General features: G+C 33.0%; 1 protein-coding gene across 4 annotated transcripts in view; it reads left to right on the top strand.

Annotated features, from left to right (window-relative positions):
- TMEM232 (transmembrane protein 232) overlaps positions 1-14435 on the top strand; it is a 347658-nt gene that overhangs the window by 263324 nt on the left and 69899 nt on the right. The gene's annotated exons all lie outside the window — the stretch shown is intronic.

Genomic DNA, 14435 nt, shown 5'->3' with positions numbered 1-14435 from the left:
TAAATACCATTTATTTATTGCCTGATTGCCAGGCTAGAACCTCCAGTACAATACTGAGTAGAAGTGGCAAGAATAGATATCTTTTCCTTATTCCTGATTTTAATGGGAAAGCTTTCAGTCTTTCACCATTACATGTGATGTTATCTTTTGGCTTTTTCACATATACTGTTTATCAGGTTGAAGACATGCCTTACATTCCTATTTTGATAAGTGTTCTCTTATTATAAAGTGCGTTGATTTTGTCAAATGCTTTTTCTGTGTCTATTGAGATCATGTCATTTAGTTCATTGTTCTGTTGGTATGTTTTATTACATTAATTTCCAGATGTTAGACAACCTTTCATTCCTGGGATAAACTCAGTTTGGTCATGGTGTATAATTCTTTTGTTATGTTGCCAGATTTGGTTTGCTTGTATTTTACTTAAGATTTTTATTTCTATATTTATAATATATATAGATCTTTTGAAAAATTATTTATGGGAGGGGGAAGGGATAGCATTAGGAGATATACCTAATGCTAAATGATGAGTTAATGGGTGCAGCACACCAACATGGCACATGTATACATATGTAATAAACCTGCATGTTGTGCACATGTACCCTAAAACTTAAAGTATAATAATAATGATAATAATAATAATAAAAAGAATACAAAAAATAAAAAATAAATAAATAAAATACAATTAAGAAAAGAAAAATTATGTATTTACCTGGTTTTGGTATCAGGAAAATACTAGCCTCATAGAATTAAGTGACATCTTTATGAAAGAATGATGTTAATTCTTTAAATATCTGGTAGAATTTACTCATAAAGCCATCCTATGCTTCCCTTTTGTTTTTGAGACTTTTTTTTTTTGTTACTAATTTGGTGTCTTTACTTGTTACAAGTCTATTCAGGTTTTCTATTTCTTTTCATGTCATTTTCTCTGGTTTTTGGTTTCTAGTTATTCATCTATTTCAATCAGGTTATCTGTTTTGTTGCCATATGATTGTTCATACGGTTCCCTTATAAACTTTTTGATTTATGGAAGTTAGTGGTAATGTTTCCTCTTTCATTCTCATTTAAAAAATTTGAAACTTCTATTTTTTATTCTAGGTTAATGTAGCTAAAGGATTGTCATTTTTGTTGATCTTTCAAAAAACCAACTTTTGGTTCTATTGATTTTCTCTATTGTTTACTATTTTCTATTTTATTTATCTCCACTCTAAGTTTATTTCATTACTTCTGGCTTCAGGTTTATCTTGCTCTACTTTTCTTAGTTTCATAAATGGTGGAAGGTTAAGTTATTGACTTGAACTTTACTTTTTAATAATTTTGTTATGTTTTCTTTCAAGTGTTAGCAAATAAAAACACTAAAATTCTGGTCCGTTGTGTTTTAATTTCAATTTATTTCAAAGTATTTTCCAATTTTCATTGTTATTTCTTCTTGAACCAATTGCTTATTTAGTAAAGTATTGCTTAATTCTCCATACATATGAATTCTAAATTTCCTTTTTTTATTTATTTCTAATTTTATTCTGTTGTATGTTAAAAAGATGCTCTGTGCTTTAATCCTTTTAAATGTATTATAGCCTGTTTTGTTGCCTGCCATATGGTTTATCCTGGAGAATGCTGGTTCTTTGAAAAGATAAATAAAATTGATAGGCCACTAGCAAGATTAACTAAGAAAAGAAGAGAGAAAATCCAAATAACCTCACTAAGAAACAAAACAGGAGATATTAAAACTGACAGCACTGAAATACAAAAGATCATTCAAGGCTGCAGTGAACATCGTTATGCACATAAACTAGAAAAACTAGAAGATATGGATAAATTCTTGGAAAAATACAACCCTCCTAGCTTAAATCAGGAAGAATTAGATACCCTGAACAGACCAATAACAAGCAGCAAGACTGAAATGGTAATTAAAAAATTACCAACAAAAAAAAAATTCCAGGACCAGATGGATTCACAGCAGAATTCTACCAGACATTCAAAGAAGAATGGTGGTATTTTGATGGGGGTTGCAATCCTTTTGACACTATTCCACAAGATAGAGAAAGAAGGAACCAATCCTTTTGATGCTATTCCACAAGATAGAGAAAGAAGGAACCCTCCCTAATTCATTCTATGAAGTCAGAATCACCCTAATACCAAAACCAGGAAAGGAAATAACCAAAAAAGAAAACTACAGATCAGTATCTTTGAATATAGATGCTAAAATTCTTAAAATACTAGCTAACTGAATCCAAGAACATATCAAAAAGATAATCCACCATCATCAAGTGGGTTTTATACCAGGGGTGCAGGGATGGTTTAATATGCAAGTCAATGTGATACACCACATAAACAGAATTAAACACAGAAATCACCTAATCATCTCAATAGATGCAGAAAAAGCATTTGACAAAATCCAGCATCGCTTTGCAATGAAAACTCTCAGCAAAATTGGCATGCAAGGGACCTACCTCAATGTAATAAAAGCCATGTATGACAAACCCACATCCAACATAATACCGAATGGGGAAAAGTTGAAAGCATTCCCTCTGAGAACTGGAACCAGACAAGGATGCCCACTCTCACCAATCTTCTTCAACATATTACTGGAAGTCCTAGCCAGAGCAATCAGACAAGAGAAAGAAATAAAGGGCACCCAAATCCTAAACAGGAAGTCAAACTGTCACTGTTTGCCAACGATATGATCATTTACCTTGAAAACCCTAAAGACTCCTCCAGAAAGCTCCTAGAACTGAGAAAAGAATTCAGCAAAGTTACTGGATACAAGATTAATGTACACAAATCAGTAGCTCTTCTATACACCTACAGAGACCAAGTGGAGAATCAAATCGAGAACTCAACCTTTTTTATAATAGCTGCAAAAAAAAAAAAAAATTCTTAGGAATATACCTAACCAAGGAGGTGAAAGACCTCTAGAAGGAAAACTATAAAACACTGCTGAAAGAAGTCATAGATGACACAAACAAATGGAAACACATCCCATGCTCATTAATGGGTAGAATCATTATGAAAATGACCAGATTGCCAAAAACAATCTACAAATTCAATGCAACCCCCATCAAAATACCACCATCATTCTTCACAGAATTAGAAAAAAAATTCTAAAATTCATATGGAACCAAAAAAGAGCCTGCATAGCCAAAGCAAGACTAAACAAAAAGAACAAATCTGGGGGCATCACACTACCTGATTTCAAACTATACTATAAGGCCATAGACACATTAACAGCATGGCACTGGTGTAAAAATAGGCACATAGACCAATAGAACAGAATAGAGAATGCAGAAATAAACCCAACTACTTACAGCCAACTGATCTTTGACAAAGCAAACAAAAACATAAAGTGGGGAAAGGATACCCTTTTCAACAAATGGTGCTGGGATAATTGGTTAGCCACATGTAGGAGAATGAAACTGGATCCTCATCTCTCACCTTATACAAAAATCAACTCAAGATGAATTGAGGACTTAACCCTAAAACTTGAAAATAAAAATTCTAGGAGATAACACTGGAAAAACCCTTCTAGACATTGGCTTAAGCAAGGATTTCATGACCAAGAACCCAAAAGCAAATGCAGTAAAAACAAAGATAAATAGCTGGGACCTAATTAAACTAAAGACCTTTTGCATGGCAAAAGGAACAGTCAGCAGAGTAAATAGACAACCCACAGAGGGGAGAAAATCTTCACAATCTATACATCTGACAAAGGACTAATGTCTAGAATCTACAACAAACTCAAATCAGTATGAAAAAAAAAAAAATCCCATCAAAAAGTGGGCTAAGGACATGAATAGACAATCCTCAAAAGAAGATATACAAATGGCCAACAAATGTATGAAAAAAATGCCCAACATCTCTATCAGGGAAATGCAAATCAAAACCACAATGTGACACCACCTTACTCCTGCAAGAATGGCCATAATAAAAAAAAATTGAAAAACAGTAGATATTGGCATGGATGCGGTGATCAGGAAACACTTCTACACTGCTAGGTGGGAATGTAAACTAGTACAGCTACTATGGAAACAGTGTGGCGATTCCTTAAAGAACTAAAATTAGAACTACCATTTGATCCAACAATCTCACTACTGGGTATCTACCCAGAGGAAAATAAGTCATTTTCTAAAAAAGATACTTGCACAAGCATGTTTATAGCAGCACAATTCAAATTGCACAATTCAAATTGCAAAATCGGAATTTGGAACGAACCCAAGTGCCCATCAATCAACATGTGGATAAAGAAACTGTAGTGTACATGGAATACTATGCAGCCATAAAAAATGATGAGTTCGTGTCCTTTGTAGGGACATGGATGAAACTGGAAAACATCATTCTCAGTAAACTATTGCAAGGACAAAAAACCAAACACCGCATGTTCTCACTCATAGGTGGGAATTGAACAATGAGAACTCATGGACACAGGAAGGGGAACATCACACTCCAGGGACTGTTGTGGGTTGGGGGGAGGGGGGAGGGACAGCATTAGGAGATACACCTAATGCTAAATGACGAGTTAATGGGTGCAGGAAATCAACATGGCACATGGATACATATGTAACAAACCTGCACATTGTGCACATGTACCCTAAAACCCTAAAGTATAAAAAAAAAAAAAAGAAACTGTAGTGTATATAATATATGATGGAATACTACTCAGCCATAAAAAGGAATGAATTAACAGCATTTGCAGTGACCTGGATGAGATTGGAGACTAGTATTCTAAGTGAAGCAACTCAGGAATGTAAAAACCAAACATTGTATGTTCTCACTGATATGTGGGAGCTAAGCTATGAGGATGCAAAGGCATAAGAATGATACAATGGACTTTGGGGACTTGGCCTGCAAGAGTTGGGGGGTTGGTGGGTGAGGGATTAAAAGACTACAAATGTGGTGCAGTGTATACTTCTTGGGTGATGGGTGCACCAAAATCTCACAAATCACCAACTTACTCATGTAACCAAATACCACCTGTACACCAATAACTTATGGAAAAAAATAAAGCACTTGAGAAGAATGTGTATTCTGCTGTTGATGGTGGAATGTTCTGTATACATTGTTACGCCTAGTAGGTATTTTTCAAGTCTTCTATTCCTTGTTAGTTAGCTGCATGGTTGTTTTGTCTTGTTAGTTATCTGCATATTTGTGCAAGTGTCTTTTTTGGAAAATGACTTCTTTTCTTCTGAGTGGATACCCAGTAGTGGGATTCCTGGATCAAATGGTAGTTCTAGTTTTAGTTCTTTAAGGAATCTCCACACTGTTTCCATAGTGGCTGTACTTGTTTACATTCCCACCAACAGTGTAGAAGTGTTTCCTGATCACTGCATCCATGCTAATATCTACTCTTTTTCAATTTTTTTTTTATTATGGCCATTCTTGCAGGAGTAAGATGGTATCACATTGTGGTTGTTTTATATAATGCTGAAAGTAGGGTGTTGAAGTCTTGACTATTGTTGAATTGTCAGTTTTTTAATTCTGTCAACTTTTGCTTCATATATTTTGAGGCTATTATTAGATGTACACATATTTATAACTGTTAAATATTTTTTATGAGAACATATAACACTTGCAGTTATATTGATGAGTTCATCACTTTATTATTATTAAATATCTTTTTTCCTCTAGTAGCAATTTTTGTCTTATAGTCTGTTTTATATTAGTTTAGACACTCCTGCTCTATTTTGATTGCTGTTTGTGTATTTTATCTTTTTACTTTCAGCCTATATGTGTCTTCGAATCTACAGTGTGCCTCTTGTTCATAGCATGTATTGGGAATATTTTTAAAAATTATTTCTTCCAGTCTCTGCCTTTAATTGGAATGTTGAATCCATTTATATTTAATATGACTGATAAGGCAGAATTTACATCTGCCAGTTTTCAATTTTTTTCTATATGTTGTATGTCTTTTTGTTCCTCTTTGTATTGTTGCCTCCTTTCTTGTTAAATAGGTATTTTTTCTAGTACATTAAACTCTTTAAACATTTTATTTTTTCAATTTTTCACTTTTTAAACTTTATTTTCTTACTCTTAGGTTCAGGGGCTACATGTGCAGGTTTGTTTAATGGGTAAATTGTGTGTTGATGGGGTTTGGCATACAAATGATTCTGTCATTTGGGTAGTGAGCATAGTCCTAATCATTAGTTTTTCAACACTCAGTCCCCTTCCCCCCAGTAATCCCCAGTATCTGTTGTTTTTATATCCATGTGTACTTAATGTTTAGCTCCCACTTGTATGTGTGAGAACATGTGGTCCTTGGTTTTCTGTTCCTGTGTTAATTCACTTAGAATGATGGCCTCCAGCTGCATCCATGTTGCTGCAGAGGACATGATTTTGTTCCTTATTGTAGTTGCATAGTATTCCATGCTGTATATATACCACACTTTCTTTACTGAATCCATTGTTAATGAACATTTAGGTCAATTCCATGCCTTTGCTATTGTGAATAGTGCTATAATGAACATACAAGTGCATGTGTCTTTTTGGTAGAACAATATCAATTTTCCTTTGGGGATATACCCAGTAATGAAATTGCTGGGTCAAATGGGAGTTCTGTTTTACATTCTTATTTATTTATTTATTTATTTATTATTTTTTTTTATTCTTTAAGTTTTAGAGTACATGTGCACAACATGCAGGTTAGTTACATATGTATACATGTGCCACGTTGGTGTGCTGCACCCATTAACTCGTCATTTAACATTAGGTATATCTCCTAATGCTATCCCTCCCCCGTCCCCTCACCCCACAACAGTCCCCGGTGTGTGATGTTCCCCTTCCTGTGTCCATGTGTTCTCATTGTTCAATTCCCACCTGTGAGTGAGAACATGCGGTGTTTGGTTTTTTGTCCTTGTGATAGTTTGCTGAGAATGATGAAATCTTCAAACTTATTTCCAAAATGGTTGAACATATTTACATTCCCACTAACAGTGTATATAAGCATTCCCTTACTCTGTAACTTTGTCAACACCTATTATTTTTTGGCTTTTTAATATTAGCCATTCAGAGTTGTGTGAGATGTTATCTCATTTTACCATTTTCAAGGTTTTTTTAAGCAGCTGCCCTGGGGGTTACAATTTATATGATAAGTTATAAAAATTAGTTCTTATTGATACCAATTTGATTTCAACAGTGCACAAATCTTTGCTCTTTTGCTAGCTCTATTTGCTCCCTACTCTTCTGTGCTGTTATTATCATGTAAATTTCATCTTTATACATTGTATGCCCAACAACATAGATTTATAATTACCGTTTTATGCAGGGCTTTTAAACTAAGATAGAAAAAAAAGATATTATCAACAAAAATACATTTATACTTTTATATTTATGTAGTACTATACAGCCTTTAGCAGTGTACTTTATTTCTTCATGTTGATTCAAATTAGTGTCTGCTCATTTTCATCCTGGACTCTTGTTAGTATTTCTTGTAGGAAAGTGTGCCATGGGAAAATTCTCTACATTTTTGTCTACTTCTCTTTAGCATTTGAAGAAAGTTTTTTCTGGATATAGAATTCTTGGTTGATAAACTTTTTTGTTTTAGTACTTTAAATATATAATCCCACTACCTACTTGCTTTGTTGTTCCTTTTCTAATGATTTAGCTAAATGCTTCTTTTATTTATTTTTACTCATTTATGTTTACGGGTTTAGTTGCGGAAATCTACTTCTAAACTCTATGCTGAATTCATTTGCTTCTCTCTGCTTTTGGTTATGTAAGCTCATCATTAATTAAAAATAATATATATATATATATATATTTTTTTTTTTTGAGATGGAGTTTCACTCTTGTCGCACAGGCTGGAGTGCAATGCCGCAATCTCGGCTCACTGCAACATCCGCCTCCTGGGTTCAAGTGATTCTCCTGCCTCAGCCTCCCGAGTAGCTGGGATTATAGGCACCCACCACCACGCCTGGCTAATTTTTGTAGTTTTAGTAGAGATGGGGTTTTGCCATGTTGGCCAGGCTCATCTCAAACTCCTGACCTCCAGTTATCCACCTGTCTCGGCCTCCCAAAGTGCTGGGATTACAGCAGTGAGCCACCATGCCAGGCCAGATTAAATTTTTTTTAATGTTTCAATAAATTTTCTTTCTGGGTGGTATTAAGGTTACTTTATATTTCTGGGAACTGATGTCTCTAGTTGGAGCTTTATTATAAATGTCTGTTCTTGTTGTGTGGATGTGATATCCTGTCTTATTTGTCTATTCTATTAATTATACTTCCTAGCGTGTTAGATTTTGTTTGGAGCTTCAGTTCTTTGACTCAAATATATTATGATTCTTGGTTTAATGTTTACCTTTGAATTAAAAAATTTTTTAGTTTGTTTAGAATATTTGGTTTCTGTAAAAAATCTTGATTCTTATTATTTGGGGATAAGAATGAGAAATATTGCTAGCTAGTTAGTGTGCACCAACAGCCAGTTGTCTCTTTTTGAGAGCCTATTCTTATTAGCTTTCACCAGAATCCCAGGGAACAGCCTTAGTTTTCTAGCCTATGTTCTTATACTTACTGGTTCCACAGCTTAGCAGTATTTTCTGGATAGAATGATAGAAGAACCTGGATGTAAAAGACCAAGGAGTCACCCAAATGTTTGCTTCAAAGTCTACTCTTGTCTCAAACACTAGCTCTAAGTGCGCTCTCATGTTCTGTAGTAGTATGCGTTTGTATTTTGAAACTGGTTTGCTGCTTTAACCTGCCGATATCTTTCTATTTTTCAGAGTCAAAATGTTGCACATGATGAGCATTTAGTGGCACTACCTCTTTTTTCCAGCTGTAATATTAGATATTTGTGGTTTATGTATGTGTGTGGAGGGGAGAGGTACATATTTTCAGGGATTTGCTAATAAAAGGGGGAAGAGGGAGAGCATTTTTTTCTATCATCATAACCCAGTGGCCAATTTATTCATTTTAAATATAAAATCTATTGCCCAAAGACAAAGTTTTTTCCAAAGATATTTAGCTCTTCAACAAAAGATCTAGGAATGGAAATTTGATTTTCTGACTTATGTTGCTTTTCCTTTTGTCATATTTGTCTTTTTAAAGAAATAATAATCTGAAAAGTCATTTTAGCACCTGTATCTATATAACAGTATAATTTAACATTGAACAACTTACAAGTAAAATTTTAACATCATAATGAATGTTTAGAGAAAGTAACATATACTTTAAATCTATAAACATTAAGGAATATATTATATTCTGCCTAGAAATACCAGGTCTAAGATTGACTATTAGCATCATTTCAGTTGATTCACATGGCAAATTTAAAAATATCTCTTTATCAAATCATTATAAATTATGTATGAGTAATTAAAATAGCAAATAGCAACTAACCAAACCTATTAACTAGATACAGAAAACAAAATTGTATACATTAATCATATAATTTATAGTATAAAATGAATACAAGTCAATGAAGCAGTTATTTGAATTCAATGTAGGCTGTTTATTATTTGTTACTACTGACCACTCCTTAGTGTATATGCTATCATGGATTAGGTTGATATTTATGTTTCTTGTATAAATACAAGTATAAATGGAATATTTATTTTGACTGATACATTTTTTGAATGACATCAGGAATAGTTGGTCTTTTATGCCCTCACTATCCACATCTCATTCCTATAGTATAAAATAGAATCATCTTTGAAATCTGTCTGCCATTTTTGCATCTTGGACAATACTATAGAGAATCAGTTCAAACACACAGTCCCCATCAGTACCAAAGGAATGGGTGGGAAACCATTTCCATTGCAAGAAGTGTACTATAGACTTTAGGAAAAAATAGAAATCTAGCAGAATCCTTTCTCAAGCAATCTCTTAAAAAACAACCAACCAAACCAAACAAAATCTAAATCTTTCACTTAGGTATGGTCAATAACTTCACATAAACTCTCTGTTTATTGTTTACATTATCTCTCATTAATTTCTTTAGAGAAGAGACATCTGTAACTTCTTCACACTAGTGAGGTGAGTTGCACAAAAGGCTGACATTTGCATCTAAATAAAGGATAAATGAAAATATACCATTTAACTATTTTAGTAAAAGATGAATATAAAAAATAAAATGGTTATTTTTTCTTAATCTCTGAAGATCATTTTCTTTTGCATGGAGAATATAGAAGTTTCTTTTTCTCCCACTGCTATTTATTTAAGTAACACTGAAGTAGACTGCTATGCTTACTTAACAATAGCTTCCCCTTTTCAGTCCTACAGCATATAATAAGCTTTAAATATCACTGAGAATTAAAAGAAAAAGGATGCAGAAATAATGAGTAGTTATTTCAAAGATGAATGCTGAACGTTATATATGATAAAGAACTAGTGTTAATACCATTAACTGAACATATTTACAGGAGGAAAAAATGAAATTATGTATTTTTTCTCTGCTGAATAAAAAGTCATATGTTAAAATTATATTGTATTTCAATAACAGCATAATACACACCAAAAACATGTGGGTGTGAATTTAAGTGACTCCTTTACAGAAAAGTATTGGATTTGGGGATACATCAGTTGACTACATGTAGAATGGAACTTGTATTCAGTAGTGTCTCATCAGACACTGACAACAGCTGTATTTTGAAAATGATGCATTTAATGAATAACCACCACAAAACAGAGACTATTAAGTGAAAATTAGTGGTCAACTGAAAAAACCCAAAATATCAATTGACAGTAAAATAAGTTAGTTGTGGTAAATTCATTAATAAAATGAGAATGATCAGACTATAATTACATGAAAAATACTGTTGAGATAAAGAATCAAATAAAAATGATATATACTTTATAATACAATTTGTATAAAGTTAAAAAACCATCACAAGTAATCTCTGGTGTTATGAGGCAGCATAGATGTTATATTTGAGAAGGTATTAGTGACTAGAAAGTGAGACATGAAGGGCTTTCTGTTATTTTGGTAATGTTTTTTTATTTCCTTATCTGGTTGTTGTTTAATAGAATGCATTCACTTTGTGATAATTCATCAAGTTGTATATGTATGTTTTATGACCTATATATTATAATCCAGTTGGGTCTACATGGAGAAAAATATCTAAGTCAAATGATTAAAACAAATTTTTTCTATGTTTTTATATGTTCTACCTACATGTATTTTGGCAGGGGCAAGTAGGCAAAAAGAAAACAAATCAATTAATACCTCAGCCCTTAAAAACATCACTTGCTATGAGTCATGAGTTGTGCTTGAATATTTTAGGGGGAAAGGGAAGTCACGAAGCTATATATAGACTAGATGTGGTATATTAGAAGCAGCCAACAACTTTTTCAGGAATTTCTAGTTCTACCACAGTAATGTAGACCTAACTGCACACTCAGTAACACTTTAAGTCCCAACCAAGGATACCAATCCATGGCTTTTCACTACCTTATTCTTAATCCACAAAGAAAGAGCAAAAAAAAAAAAAAAAATCAATTTCTCCATCTGCTCTTAATCAAAACACTTCTACTTCTCTCACAACAATGCATAGACAAAACACTGCTTAGCATTTCATTATCTAGCTGAAATGTAATTACAGCAGTGGTCTAACACAAACAAGGCAACATTGGCACCTTAAAAGCTCAGTAAACTCAAAACATTGCCTTATGATATTAACATCTTGAAAATTGTGTTAATTCCCTTTGCTGTACATACAGAATTTCAACATCAATGCCCATAAATGAATTTTCGTAGTTTCTTATTCTGTCTTCCACTTCACGTTTAACACTCTGAATCTTATTTTGTATAATTTACCCTGTATCTGTTTTTATATATACTCATGCAAAATATGTTGGAAAACTGAAGTCATTTTCTGGATAATCCAAGCCAAAAAATGGCCTCAGTTGCTTAGACATTTCAGATGAAGTTGTGTTTCCCTTAGTTTGAGTTATAGGGACAATTATCGCAATTCTCCATTTTACATGCATAGGCAAATCCTTAGTATTTAGAGTGTGGAAAACTGCTGAGGACAGTGATTTCAAAAGGAAAGGAAGAAATCTATTTTAAAGTAGAGTAAGAATTTAAATTTATGGTTATTATCTGGCTTAAAGTTTAAAAACTTTATCTTTTTAATATTTCATTAACATTTTAGTGATCAGATTGATTTACATAGTATATAACTTAAAGTGAGAACCATATAGCAGCAAAACTGGGTCGATGTTGATGATTAATGCAGGAAAAATTCATAGCGTGGCATACAGACAGCTTTGCTATGAATACATAAGAATAAAAGATGCAATTCTTGCCAAGAGATTCTTATGGCTGAGACATGTCACATGGTAATGCTATTCAGAATGTAGTAATGAATGCCTTTCCACTATAATAACACCTGTTCTAATCCTCTCATTCTAAACTGAACATAAATATAAAGGATATTAAGAATATATTTGAGATGTCAATGAAATAAAATGTTGTCACAGGATAATGGTCTCTTGCTGCTTCATAAAATACCAAGCCAAAGGCAAGACTTACATTTTCAGAGTAGAAGACATTAATCCCATGACAGTATTTTACTGCAGTGATTGTATTTCTATTATACAAAATGAGCATGTAGATGTAATCAATTCATTTGATGGATGTTGATGTAGTAAGCTGTCAATGGTTTATCATCATTATGAATTTTTTTTGTAAGCAGTTTATAAAAGAAAATACAGATATTTTAGGAAACTGAACTTGGAGGTATGGGGAATAGAGGTTTTTGAATAGATGGAGGCTTAAGAGAGTAACAGTTAACACAACCATGAAAGGATGGTGTGATTGATGTATTTATAGAGGTTTGTGTAATATTATTGTTAATATACTTTCATATTTCAACTTGCTGACAGATAAAACATAGTAATTAAATATAATTATTTCACTAAAAAACCACAATAGTACAAAGCTGAGCTGCTGGCATTTAAAAAACTAGATTTGTTACTTTGAATAATAATTGCTTAATAGTAGTTGATATCACTAATCTAGGGTATCATTTCTTATTCCTAGATACTACCATAATATGAAAAAGATCCATGATTAAAGATAGTTTGGTGTTTTTTTATGGAAGTGCAACCATCTAAGGTTAACCCAGCATTTTTCCCAATGGGAAAAGGAAACCATTGCTTTCTATTTTCTGTAGAAATTATATTAATGCCAAAATAGTGGGATGTATTCAGTTGAATATGTTTAGAATAATGTGTTTCATTTAGCAATGCCAGTTCTTTTAACATCTGAGACAGGCCTCAGGTTTGTTTTGAAAAACCTTGTCTAAATATTAAAACAGAGCCCAGTCATACAGTTAATTTATTTCCAAAAGGAGATCTGATTTCACATACCCTTTTTGTCCCATTTGCTGGCTGTCTTAATATAAGGGAATTTCATGTTTCTAAACACCATCTACGTTATCATCCTCTGTCTGTTGGTGTTATAAGGGCCAAGAAATCTGAAAATTAAAATCTTAACCTTCTTCAGAATACAAGAAATAAGGTAATAAAGCTATTGTTTTTCACAAAAATGCAAATCAAGCACACACATTCCTCCCACCATTCATAAAAACATTAGAATGTCCAAAAGTGCTGTAATAATTACATCTGGGAAATGCTAGCAGACTTGAGGTACTGTTTGTCATTAGGTTTTTCATTACCATGATTATTCATAGGCAGTCCACTGTCAACTTAATTCTTTGTATGAATAGAAGATCTAGAATCATTACAATAACATTTTTCTATATTAATCACAAATCCATTTTTATGGAATTTTATTATGAACTCTATATTTCAGGATCACATACATTAATTTGCTAGGGATGCCATAACAAAATACCAGTTTGGGATACTGAAACAAGAGAAATTTATTTACTCATGGTTCCAGAGGCTGGAAGTTCAAGATAAAGGGGCTGGCAGGTTTGTTTTCCTCTGGAGTCCTTTTCTTTGACTTGTAAAATAGCTGCCTTCTGGCTGTATCCTTCACAGGTCCTTTTCTCTGTGCTCACACACCTGTTGTATTTTTGTGTCAAAATTTCCTTTTCTTTTAAGGACAACAGTCAAGGTGGATGAGACCCCATCCATATGACTTCATTTAACATGAATTACCTTTTAAAAGCCCCATCTCCAGGTAGAGTCACAGCATAAGATACTGTGAATTAGGGCTGCAGAGTATTAATTATGGGGGAACAAAAATCAGCCCATAACATATACTAGTAATATTTCCTTTCAATTATGACATTATACATTAAAAAAACTAAATAATTCAGTGGTGAAATGGGTTGCCCAACAATACCTACAGTGTTAGTAATAAAGCCATATTAATATATGGTCTTTATCAAAGACAACAAAAACGATTCTCTGTTGAAATTGTTCTGTCAGTTTTATTCTTTTGTCCCATTACTGAGGAAAAATCTAAGTACTCTACCTGATGTCTGTAAACTATGAAATTTTCCACTTTGGTTAGAAATTGATTTTTCCGGCCCTGTGTGAAC

The sequence above is a fragment of the Symphalangus syndactylus genome, chromosome 11 (genome assembly GCF_028878055.3).
Source record: "Symphalangus syndactylus isolate Jambi chromosome 11, NHGRI_mSymSyn1-v2.1_pri, whole genome shotgun sequence".
NCBI classification, from domain to species: Eukaryota; Metazoa; Chordata; class Mammalia; order Primates; family Hylobatidae; genus Symphalangus; species Symphalangus syndactylus.
Note: the sequence above shows the minus strand (reverse complement) of the source record. Positions and strands in the feature narration are given on the sequence as shown.